Source organism: Nicotiana attenuata, chromosome 6, assembly GCF_001879085.1.
Source record: "Nicotiana attenuata strain UT chromosome 6, NIATTr2, whole genome shotgun sequence".
Taxonomy (NCBI): Eukaryota; Viridiplantae; Streptophyta; class Magnoliopsida; order Solanales; family Solanaceae; genus Nicotiana; species Nicotiana attenuata.
This window is the reverse complement of record NC_031994.1, coordinates 49,393,204-49,406,028: the sequence shown is the minus strand read 5'-3', so window position 1 is coordinate 49,406,028 and position 12,825 is coordinate 49,393,204. Positions and strand designations below refer to the sequence as shown.

The 12,825-nt window shown below is 37.5% G+C and overlaps 1 long non-coding RNA gene across 1 annotated transcript; it reads left to right on the top strand.

Moving 5' to 3' along the window:
* LOC109228266 lies at positions 3,766 to 6,592 on the top strand. The gene is made up of 6 exons (XR_002068355.1): positions 3,766 to 3,923; positions 5,352 to 5,444; positions 5,538 to 5,677; positions 5,786 to 5,876; positions 5,944 to 6,080; positions 6,333 to 6,592. It is a non-coding gene; the product is annotated as an uncharacterized LOC109228266 (long non-coding RNA).

The following is a 12,825-nucleotide window of genomic DNA, read 5'->3' as shown; positions in this document are numbered from 1 at the left end:
TGTTTTTGGTTGAGGTCCCCGGGGCCTTGGGGTGAATTCGGGTGGTTAAACGGAGAATTCAGAGTTTGTTGCAGGTTTGAAGTTGCTGGTTCTGTCATTTCCGCATCTGCGGAAAAGGGACCGCATAAGCGGTTCCGCAGATGCGGCGTATTGGTCGCAGAAGCGGTCCTTGAGGGACCAGGGCTCTGCGGACGAAGTTCCGCAAAAACGGTCACCGCAGAAGCGGTTTTGGAACCGCAGAAGCGGTCCTGGGCGACTTGAAGGAAAACCGCAGATGCGGTGAGTAGGCCGCAGAAGCGGTGAAATTGTCGCAGAAGCGAAAACAACTGTTACAGAAGGAGTTTTTTATATTGTTTTCATCCGCGAACAAGAGTTGGTTTCCACCATTTTAAAGCGGTTTTGAGAGCTTTGAGCGAGAATTTTCGAGGGCTTTGACTGAGAATCAATTGGAGGTAAGTTCCTTGGTCTAATTACTCGAGTTTATGGTAAATTTATCATAGAAATTAGTAGAATTTCATCAAAAACGGGTCAAGCTAGGGCTTGAAAAGTTGTGATGTAAAAACGGATTTTGAAAGGGCATTTGAACTCCGATTTTGGTAAAATTGGTATGTGTAGACTCGTGGCGAGACGAGGAATCCAGTGATGTAAATTTCGTAATTTTTCGAGAAGTGGGCCCGGGGCTCGGGTTTTGCCAACTTAGTGAATTTTGGTGTTTTTCGAGTCTTTTCGATTGGGTTATGTTTCTTTAGCCTATTGTAATGTATTCGTTGTGGTTTTAATCAGATTCGGTGTGCGAAGAGATTGATTCGAAAGGCAAAGGCATAGCGAGCTAGACTTGTGGCCGGCTTGAGGTGAGTAATAGATGTAGATGATGACCTGAGGGTTTGAAACCCCGGTATATCACATTGTGACGCTATATTGAGGCGAGACACGTACTCTATGACGAGTGCGGGGTCGATTGTAACTGGGGATTGTGACCTAGTCCGTTCCGATTGATGTTCGTACTGTGTTCTTGACTAGAAATTGTTTGGTAATCATCCTACTTGGATTTTATGAATATGTTTGGGGCTTTGTGCCTATCATTTGCATCCTTCAGGGATCCTTATCACTGCTTCCATGATGCTTAGCATATTTCATGATATCAGTCCTGAGTTAGACACTGCCTCGAAATGTTTAGTAAATAAATAAAGGTTTAAACACTTAGCTCTATAATTCCGAATAATTGAAACTAAAAATGAACAATTTGACTGTGCCCGAGTGGCTTGCATGCATATATATATCTGGACTGAGTGTGGATCGGGCTGCACGCCGCAGCGAATGCTACGATGATATTGCGCTTGGGCTGTAGGAGCCCCTCCGGAGTCTGAACCCCCACAGTGAGCGCGGGTACCCAAATGGATCGGGCTGCGCGCCGCAGCGGTCATGTGCATTGCATTGCATTCATGCATTTATACCTATTTGTCTTACTTGTCTTGGTATTGTTGTTGTTCCACCGTTTTATGTGCTGAATCGCTGATTATAGCTTTATATTGTAATAATTCGGAATTTCTTACTTTCAGCCATTATATATGTTTATTACTCACTGAGTTGGAAGTACTCACTTTACTCCCTGCACCATGTGTGCAGATTCAGGTGCTCCGGAGACTTAGTGGAGCTGCTTACTGTCATCTTGGATTTCGGTTTAGGAGTTGTTGAGGTAGCTGCCTGACGTCCGCAGGATCCGACTTCTCCCCTTATTGCATTGTCTTTTCCTATCCTAGACTTTTCTTTATTACTATGAATATAACACTCTGTTACATTTAGAGGCTCTAGACTCGTGACTCCAGATCTATTGGGAAATGTTGGGATATTCGTTATTATTTTTCCATACTATTTAATTAGTTTCGGATTGGAACCTTGATATTTTTCTATTTTAATCGTATTAATTGTTAAAGGATTGTGTATCTGGGTTGAGAGTATTTAAATTGGTCGGGCTTGCCTAGCATTAGTGTTGGGCGCCATCACGACCGGGATTGGGGTCGTGACAAATGGCTTTGAGGAGGATGAGGACATGACAATAACATCGGATGATGCGGTTATAGTTTTGTGCAAGAAATGATTATCTCAGTTATTGAGGCATGTAAAACTTACTAGCTTCATGATTGAACAAAATTTTTATACGTTTATTTATGTGGTCTGTTAATTTCATTTGACCACCTTTCATTTTGTGACTTTCATCCGTGCCAACAAATCTGCAATTTGAAAGTTTCCTCGGATGGTGAAGTTAGTATTTTTTTCCAGTTTGAGATTATTATTCCTGTGTTTCCTCTCTGCACAACTTGGCTTGATTGCCCTATTAAAGGCGGGGAGAAAGGTATGGTTCTGCTTGAAGTTAGCTTGCAACAGAAATATTTTCACTTAGTGGTTGTTGAACTTTTGTATCTTTCAGAAGCAAATTCTTTCAAAAGTTTTGGGTGTTGGAGCTTGCCTCTAATCTTCTATGGGATATGTTATATGATAATTTTTGAAATGCTTCGATAATATTAAAATCTCCTGTGAGGTGCACATAAGTAAGATCACAGAGAAGAGGTACGCATCTCTTCTCTGTTATTTGCACTTTCTTTTTCCTTGATCCTTCTTTTCTAGAGTTATTTATCTCTACGATATCATGAATGATGGCACCAAGTTAAAAAAAAATTAAGTATCAAATCTCCTTTGTGGATTTTACCCGTATTCTTTCTTTTGTTTTGGCAAATTTGTTGCCCTTTTAAGTTGTGTGGTATAATGTTTTCTTGAGAATAAGAGTCAAGAAGAATGAAGTATATCATGATTTGGCTGGGAAAGACCGATGATTTGTCTTCCTTAAATGGAAGATATGGGATTACAGATGATTTTCTGCAATAACTTCACCCTCAACATATTTCCATTTGCTTTTTTTTTTAATCATCTTTATTTACTGATTAACCATACATACAATGACAAATTTTCATGTTATACTACACTTTTTTATTATGCGAAAGATATAAGCATTACATGACAACTTTATCTGTTGAAGTTCTATTTTTGCTAGACATTCAAAGCTTCTGTCAGATTATTTCAACTTTATATGTTTTAGTAGGTCTCTTGGTAGTGTTTTGACAACCAAAGAAAGGAGTTGAGATAATTGTGTATTAAAGCTATGTATGGTGCAAGCAGTATTCACTCTCTACCTATTTTTATTTATTTATTATGTGTTCGTGTAAATATTCATCTTCATATAATTAAATTGCAGCTCTACAACCTTCATATTTAAGGCTATTTTTTTCCCGTGTATTTTAGAGATAGTTTTATACATCAACCTACCAAAAGTCCTTCATCAATATTTTTATCAATACATATCCATCGATCATTGCCGTCTAAGAAAAATACTTTTATACTTCAACCTACCAAAAGTCCATCTTCCCAGTTCAACCCTGAAACTTTTCGAATATATATCAATAAAACAACACCATAAGTGTACATTAGAACAAACAACTAAATTCGGCTCTAGTTCACTCTTCACATTTATGTCCTTCATTATTCTTTTTGTTCAAAATACCATGTTATAACAACTGTGGAAAGACCTCCATTTTTACGTAAAAAATTGTACATTTTCTCTTAAGCAGACAGATGATTTCTTCAGCATTATTACATCACATTCATTATCTACTTCCTTTTACTGTAAAATTTATTTGCGCTCAATATTTTCTTTGAGGTATTACTATGGAATATATTTATTCTATTGTTGATTTATTATCAGGTGTCAGTTTGTGCCATGAATGATCTTTCGCAAAAACATATTCAAGTACATGTCTTGGTGCACTTGATCTCAAGAAATTCTATTCCATGTTAAGATGTAAATGTTCGTTAGTCCTTTTGAGACTGTTGGTGAAAATCGGTTCTTTTAAGTTCAGTGTGTGCTTCAGGTATGTGCCAATGGCATCTCTTTTTGAATCTCGTGTTCTTGAGGCCCATAAAATGTTGAATAAAAATGCAAGTTTATTTCAATGATGACTTTGCTCTCACAAATTTATATCATCCATTAGAATCAGTTGATTTTCCCAAAATGATAAGTTTTTTAAATTCTTAATCCTTAAATTACTTTTTTTTAATAGTTTATCTTCTACTCTTAATATATAATCTTCTCTTTTGTTTATCAGCCTTTTCCATAATCAGCATAAAGTGTTTGAAGATGGATGTTTGATAGAGGGTAGATACTATTATCGCTGATTCTTTTATATCCGTGTATAGCAAATGTTGGGGGGGGGGGTTTCAAGATTTCTAAAGGTATTCGATGAAATGCCGCACCTGAATATATCGTCGTTTAATGTTGTGATTTTAGGGTATAAGGGTGTAAGACAAAATTTAGAATGATAAATTATGGTTTTTTTTAAGGATTTCAAATTTGAAGTTTGAAAATTTGATGCATTTACGGTCTTTCTTTGTGCGGAGATGTTAAGAAGAACCGGTACCATGAAAAAGAGCTGCATTATTATGTATTCGAAAAGTTTCAGGGTTGAACTGGGAAGGCGGACTTTAATGATAAAAATATTTTTCTTAGGCAGCAATTATTGATGGCTATGTGTTGAATGAAAATTTTGATGAAGCTTTAAAACTCTTTAAAGACATGCAAATGGAAGGTGTAGAACCCATCAAACTTTTCTATAAATGTTCAAACTCCGCAAAATCGAATTCATTCTCCTTTATGTCTACGGTATTCCTGCGCAACGCGCGGGTACGAATACTAGTAGTATATAGAAGAGTGAGAGAAAGCAGGTGAAGGTCGTCATGCATGCTTGCTGCTAAAGGGTATTTAAGTATTTTCACATACCTTCTATTTTCCCCTGCGCTTACACGTGCGTTGAACTTTGCTGCGTAAGCTGCATATGAGATGAGAATGCATCTACAGATACATGTGGATGTTTTCCACGAAATTTCATCCGATCTTACTCCCACCATCTCTCTTCCTCTGTATCTTCTATGGAATTTTCTACTTGAGTTTTCGCTGGATTTCTCAGCAACAACACGAGAATTTCTCTGCCGTTCTTCTTTACTCACTGGTATTTGATTAAAATTGGTAGGTGTTTAAATTAGGGATTTCTGTTCCATCTCACAGACTGAAAAACTTCTGAAATCTTCGATTTCCTGTCTCTGTTAGTGTAATTTCCTTACCAAAGAACTCAGCTTTTCTGATCTTTAATAACAACTTATTTTGCATATCCATAAGTGCAATTTCTTTATCTCTTCTGTTGATTGTGCTATTGCTTTCGATGTTTTTGAATCGAGTTCTATTGAAAAATTCAAAGTTTTCTAGGACCAAGAACTGAAATGGAATATCAATATTTTGTTTGTAGATTTTTTTATAGGCTGTATCAATGTGAAGAAATGGTGTTTATAGCAAGAAAAAGCTACCAGTAGCTTAAGCCCCAAAGTAATTCCTTCTCACTGTAAGACCTTCTTTCTCACCTCATTTGTATTCTTTATGATTATTTTTAGTTGACTATTGTATTAGTTTTCTTAATGGATATTATGTGTAGTAGGGTTGGGTTCATGTTGATTTTTGTTTGACCTAAACCTGTCCCAAAAAATAATGAAAAGGAGGCACCGTTACCTCCTCCGTCAAGACTGAGTACGATTTCGTTCGCCAACGTTGCACAACAGCCTTCCGGTGTTGAATTTGGTATGTCTCAAATTACCCTATGCCTTATAACAGCTTAACTGCTTGAAATTCATGCTGAATGCAAGTATACTGGTTTTACATACATTTGTTTTTTGTTTATAACAACAGATCTATTAGCTGTGGTGGAAAACTGTGGGGCAATGCAATACACCGCTGATCAGAGTAAGAGATTTCAAGAGGCCATAGTTATGGACAAAATGTGAGTCATTTAATCTTCTGTTACACAACAAAATCTCTAGCTGACACTTATAAAAGTACATGTACAGGAAGAAACCTCTCTTCTTCACTATATGGGAAGACTTGGCAAGCAATGAAGGAGCTGAGTTACTGAGACAAATGAGGCAACTGCAAGAATATCCTATTATTCTGGCGAAGCGGATAGGTACCACAAAATATCAGGGTGGTAAGTTCAGTAGCTCCTGTTCCTACATATGGATTATAGTTCTGCGTTGGTTATTAACAAAATTTGCATACACAGTTACCCGTTTTGCAACAAGATACAACTCAACAATCTTAATCAATCCCCTATATGTGCAAGCAACTGAATTACAGATTTGGTTCAATACAAACATGCTTAAAATGTACCACATTATTATTTAATTGTTATTTCTTCTGTGGACAAATAATCGTCTGACATTTCCTGTGCGAATTACAGGATAAATGAGAACAAACAAATGCTAATCGAATATACAGTGAAGAGTTCAGCAGAGTCAGCTTCATCGCTTAATCTTGTAGCTGTTGACGAAGAAATATTATCTGTTTCAACTATTGCTACGCAGACCTCCACCGTGAGTTCACTAAATTACAAAATAAAATGCCGAAAACTGCCACACCATGTATCTTTTATACAATATGGATAACAGTTCAATAAATTTTATTATGAGGATTCGTATACAAAAATTATTTTTAGTGTTCTTTGTTCTGACGACTCTGTGTTTTGAAGATTTTCTGGTATTTACATCAAAGCAGTGTGCTTCAATTTCTATTTTTTTGGCACAATCTTTTCAACTTCAGTGGTAATGCACCGCATTCAACAAACCTCTAAATCTAAGTTTTATATAATGAAGCTCTAGAATGCAGTCATTTTCAAGAATGATTGGGAAAATTGACTTACTGTGATGAACACTTTTGTTAGTTATTGTACATTCACACACGTTAACATAATAGCAAATCTAATAGGGTCGGACGGACTGCTTGGTCAGTAAAGTAACAAACAATCAGCTATATACATGACCAATTTAGTCATTAGTGAACCCGAAGCCAACGAAGGTACTACTATGGAGATATTGAAACCTTTGCTTCACATGAAAGAGAAAATTAACCAAAGAATGAGACTTGTAAGAGGAAGAACAACTTGCTCTGTTCCTCGCCAATTCGTGACAAATTTAGCATTATGCTACGAAGGAATTAAGCTAATCCACTTGAACTTATTTAGGAATCTTGAAATGAATTAATTCGATAAACAGATAGCTTCAAGAAATACTTGTTGTCCTTTGTCCTAATTTCAGGAAGCTCTCCGTGCTTACAATGTAAAGAATCATAACTCCAATTGATGGAACAATAGGATTCTCTGTGAAAATATGAATTATGTTATTGTGACGACCCGACCCATCGTATCAGGTATTACTGCCCCGTTTTCCTCATTTATTACTTCTTCATGTTTCATTACCGGTATGTGGTGAGTTAGAGTTGATTCGGATTGGTTTTGATAAGAAATGAGACACTTAGTCTCTTTTAAGAAGGCTTAAGTTGGAAAAGTCAACCGGACGTTGACTTATGAGTTAGAGGGCTCGGATGTGATTTCCGGTGATTCAGTTAGCTTCGGGAGATGATTTGTGACTTGGGAGCGTGATCGGAATTTATTTTGGAGGTCCGGTGTAGAATTAGGCTTGAATTGGCGAAGTTAGTATTTTGGCGAATTCCGATTGATAGGCGAGATTTTGATATAGGGGTCGGAATGGAATTCAGAGAGTTGCAGTAGCTCCGTTATGTCATTTGGGATGTGCGTGCAAAGTTTCAGATCATTCGGACGAGGTTTGGTAGACTTTTTGATCGAAAGTGCATTTCGAAAGTTTTTGAAGAACTTAGGCTTGAATCCGATGTGATTTGATAGTTTTAGCGTTGTTTGATGTGTTTTGATGATTGGAACAAGTTTGAATGATGTTATGGGATATGTCCGTGCTTTTGGTTGAGGTCCCGGGGGCCTCGGGTGAGTTTCGGGGTGGTTTCGGACCATTTCTAGGCCATTTTTAACTGCCGGTTTTTGGCTACAACAGTGTTCTATGCGATCGCGGGAAATTGGTCGCGATCGCGGTGAGTAAAATGTGAGAAACGTGCCAATGAATCGCGATCGCGTGAAGCCTTCCGCGATCGCGGAGAAGAAATATTCTGTTGCGTTGATCCCACTTCAGAAGCTTATATCTCACAATCTATAAGGAATTTGGAGGTGATCCAAAAATGAAAATTGTAGCCCTTTGTGTCTAGTTTTCAGAAATATAAATTAATTGGAATTTAAAGTTGTGTACAAAAGGTTATGGTGGTTACACTATAGGCTGCCCGGGAAGGTCTCTAATACACAGGGATGACTTTGGAAGATTATATCTCGCAATGTATAAGGAGTTAGGAAATGATCAATATATGAAATTATAGCCCTATGTGTCTAGTTTTCAGAACATCAAACCTTTCGTAATTTGGAGTTGTGTGCAAAAAGTTATGACCACTATACTGTAGGCTGTACGGAAGAGTTGGGAACTGTTCATCGCGATCGCGAAGCATTGTCCGCGATCGCGAAGAGTAAATTTTGGGCTGGAAAAATTGTTCTCCGCGATCGCGAAGAGTAAATACCTGGGCAGAATGTTTTAAAACACGTCAGTCGCGATTTTGGGGTCATTTTACCCATAATTGCTCGTTTTTGGAGATTCTTGAAGGAGATTAACGAGGGATTCAAGGGGGAACGTTTGGAGGTAAGTTTCTTGGACTCAAAACTCGTTTTTATTGTGAAATCTATCTAGGAAATCATTGAATTTTTGCTAAAGTGGAGGAATAGGGCTTGGAATTTTCAAATTTCTAAATTGGGATTTGAAGGGTCAATTGTGGATGGATTTTGATGTTCTTAGTATGTATGAACTCGTGAGGAGATAAGGAATCCGGTGATGTGAATTTTGTAATTTTTCGAGAAGTGGGCCCGGGGCTCGGGTTTTGCCAACTTTGTGATTTTCGATGTTTTTCGAGTCTTTTCGATTGGGTTATGTTTCCTTAGCATATTGTGATGTATTCGCTCTGATTTTGGTTAGATTCGGCGCGCGTGGAGGCCGATTTGAGGGGCAAAGGCGTCGCGGGTTTGAGATTTCACCGGTTCGAGGTGAGTAATGATTGTAAATGATATCCTGAGGGTTTGAAACCCCGGATTTGCACCCATAGTGCTATATTGAGGTGACTTGCACGCCGGATAGAGAGCGTGGGGTAGAGCACCGTTGGGGATTGTGACTTGGTCCGTCCCGGTTATTGATTTTACCGCGTATTTCGCTATGACTTGTTGTTTTTCACTATGACTTGGGCTTATTGCCATATTTGGGGCTTATTGCCGACTGTTTGAACTCCCTAAGAGCTATCATCACTATTTTTTTTCCTCACTGTTTGAAATATTATTTGAACTCAGTCCATTGTCATTACACTGTTTCATGAACTCAGCTATATTTTTACTCAACCTCGAGTTTTAACTGATAATTGAACTACTGTTTGAGCTGAGCATTATTGTTTCTTTACTGATGCCCGAGGGGCTTATGATTATTTTTGGACTGATTGAGGCCGAGGGCCATATGTGAGGATATGCTGAGTGATGTGAGGAGGCTTTCAGGCCTCGGGTGATATGTGAGGAGGCTTTCAGGCCTCGAGTGTATTGTGAGGAGGCTTTCAGGCCTCGAGTGTATTGTGAGGAGCCTTTCAGGCCTCGAGTGTATTGTGAGAAGGCTTTCAGGCCTCATGTTGATATGTACAGGCTTTCAGGCCTTATGATGATATAGCGCTTGGGCTGTAGGAGCCCCTCCGGAGTCTGCACCCGCACAGTGAGCGCGGGTACCCATCTAGAGTGATTGAATATTGAACAGTGGTAACAATGACACTGTTATACGCGTTTGGTCAGGTAACAATGACTGACCAGTCAGGTAACAATGACTGACCAGTGGTAACAATGGCACTGTAATACGCGTTTGGTCAGGTAACAATGGCTGACCGGTCAGGAAACAATGACTGACTAGTAACGAAAATCATGCCCGAGGGGCGAACTTTTATGTGCTCATCTTGCATACTTATTTGCATTTTTACCTGCTAAGCTGTGGTATTTGTGCCCGAGGGGCGGATTTTCTGTGCTAATCAACACTAACTATTTTGAACAGCTTTTGTAATTATTGAAAGGACCATTTTCAAAAGAGATTTGAACTGAGCCGAAACATTCCTAAAGAGTTTCTCTGATTTCACTGTCTTCTCGGAAATTGTACCCGGCTTCTGTACAGCCCGTTGGTTGCTTTACGTGATTTTTTGCTGCTCAGTTATTATTTACTTCTATTACTCACTGAGTTGGAAGTACTCACTTTACTCCCTGCACCTCGCGTGCAGTTGCAGGTATCGTTCACCCGGTAGCGGGTTATTAGCGGATTGAAGGTATTATTATTGTAGCTGAGCAAGGTGACCGCCAGCGTTCGCGGCACCAGATGTTGTCTTTTGTTTTCCAGAAATTTTACTTGTATATATTTATTGGCCTGTAGTTGTGTTAAGGTTTCTTTAGATGCTCGTGACTTGTGACACCCCGGTCGGGTTGTGTTGGGTTGTACATACTGGTTATTATTGTCGTTAAGCTATATTCACCTATTCGTTTATGTTTAATAAATATTAAAGAGACTATTTGGGTTAGTTGGCTGGCCTTGTCTTCACGAGAGGCGCCATCACGACCGGGTTTGGAAATTGGGTCGTGACAGTTATCTCTGATGTCTAGATATGGTAGTTGACCATATCCTGCTGTTATCCATTTTTGGATTACTGGTAGCACATTTTTCTCATTTACCAGTTATATTCTTCTGATGTGTTTCTCTTCTTTGACCACTTCTATTATGGCATTCGCACCATTGCTGATTTTTTCTACGTTTCAGCCCTCCTTCGCGTACCTCACAATGCCATCTTCACCACTATTGGATCTTGTTATGCCTTTGATTACTAATTTTTTCTTTCTAAGTTTCTTCTTGGTAGAACATCAAAACTTTACCCTGTTATCTGTTTCCTTAGGCAATCCTTATTTCAGCATTACATTTTTACCTTTTCATTACATCTTCATATCTGATCTGAGGCTTAGTGGTAATGCACAACATTTGTAGCTTATGCACTGGTAAGTTTTCCACAATAAAACTCTAGAATGCATGTTATTCCGAGACAGAAAGGAAAAATTGAATTACTGTGATTATTTTGTTAAACTTGTGTATTATTAATGAAGTCATTGATATATAGTTTGTCAATTTTCAGTTTTGATGGTATGGTTACTACTCTTTGCTAGAGCGAACTTTCACTGAATAACAATAAAGTCACGTTTTTTGTTGCTGGAGTAGTAGACTTGCTGTCTTTACCATTCTTATATGAGGACAGTTAACACACGAAAGTTAATAAATGATTAACACTGGAAGATAAACTTAAACTTCACTCGAAATGGTTGGCAGGTCTTGTACGAACCTCCAGATTGTATTGCTGAATTTCTCAGCTTTCTTATTTTCCTACTTTTTTTAAATAGCTGCTGCGTAGAAATTGTTTAAATTGGGTTATCGCTGTTTTATTACAGCTTAAAATTTTTATTTTCTACCAGAAATAATCTCTGGAAATAAATTTAGTATTCGAATGTTGTGTTTACTAGCCATAATTCAGCTAATAAGCTTCTTCATTATTGCTAATGGTTCAATAGCAATTTCTGCAATGCACAGGATTGGATGGTCTTTGTTTCTAAAAGTGTTTCAATATTTTTTGTTTTTGAAATTCTTTACTTTATTCAAAAGTTTTTAAGTTTTTACAATATTGAAATAAGATGCCATCTAACCCTCCCAACTTAAAAGACTAATTTTGTGAATTCCTTTTCAAATAGTTTAAGAGTTTGTTTTTCCTTGACAAAGGTTTAGAACAAATATGGTGTTAGATAGTACAGTGAAAAACATGCTATAACTTATTAGGTTAAACTTACGGAGCTCTTATTCCCAGTTAATTTGGCTGACCAAAAATTCCTTGAAATTATTATATGTCTTCACTCTTTATGCTTCGTTCATAGTTATAAGATAAGTTTTGGTTTCTTCTTTTCCTAATTTTCAGATCATTTCTGCTGACTAGAAATTGTTCGAATTGGATAAGTGTTTGGTTGCAAATATTTGTGAAATTATATACAATTTTATCTTCACTGGCTTTGCTACATAAGCTCTGTGACCTTTTGTCCAAAAACTTCAGCAGAGAGAGCATCAAAGGAACTGAATATAGACATCATCATCTTTGGTATTTTATTGCTTCTACCTTGGAAAACAAATGGAGTTAAAAAAGACAAGAAACTAAAAGTATTGCTTTGTTGGTTTGTTTTTTATGTAAGAAGTATACTTATACCCAGTGCTTTAAACTTGTATGTGAAGAAAAGAAGATGCAAAGGAGAAGTATATATAGGCGTTGGATTAAAGAATAACTATTCATATTAGTATTTACCATCAAGTTTTCCCTTAGTTTTTACAACATCTGAAAATTATCCTACAACTGCTTATCAATGAGCACAATTATATGTGACAAAAAGGATATTCATTTAGTAGTGGCTTGTCAATCATTTTTGACTAATACTGTATCCACTCTAGCTGTTTTCATTATATGTTTTCATTTCTGTATTTTCTGTCCTGATTGAGGTGAAAATTCTTTCTGTCAGGTCGATTCTTGCTTAACCCTATACTTCCAGAAAATTTTAGGTAAAATACTATTACGGATTTGGCTGCTACTTCCGACATCATAGATTATTGGAAGTCTTATCTAAAGCTTCTCTCAATTACATAGCTAAAGTTAAGATGAGTCTCCATTAGAAATGATTGCCTCTGAGCAGATTTGTTCACAAGTGGAACAAACTTTTTCCCCTTTCATGTTATTTGCAG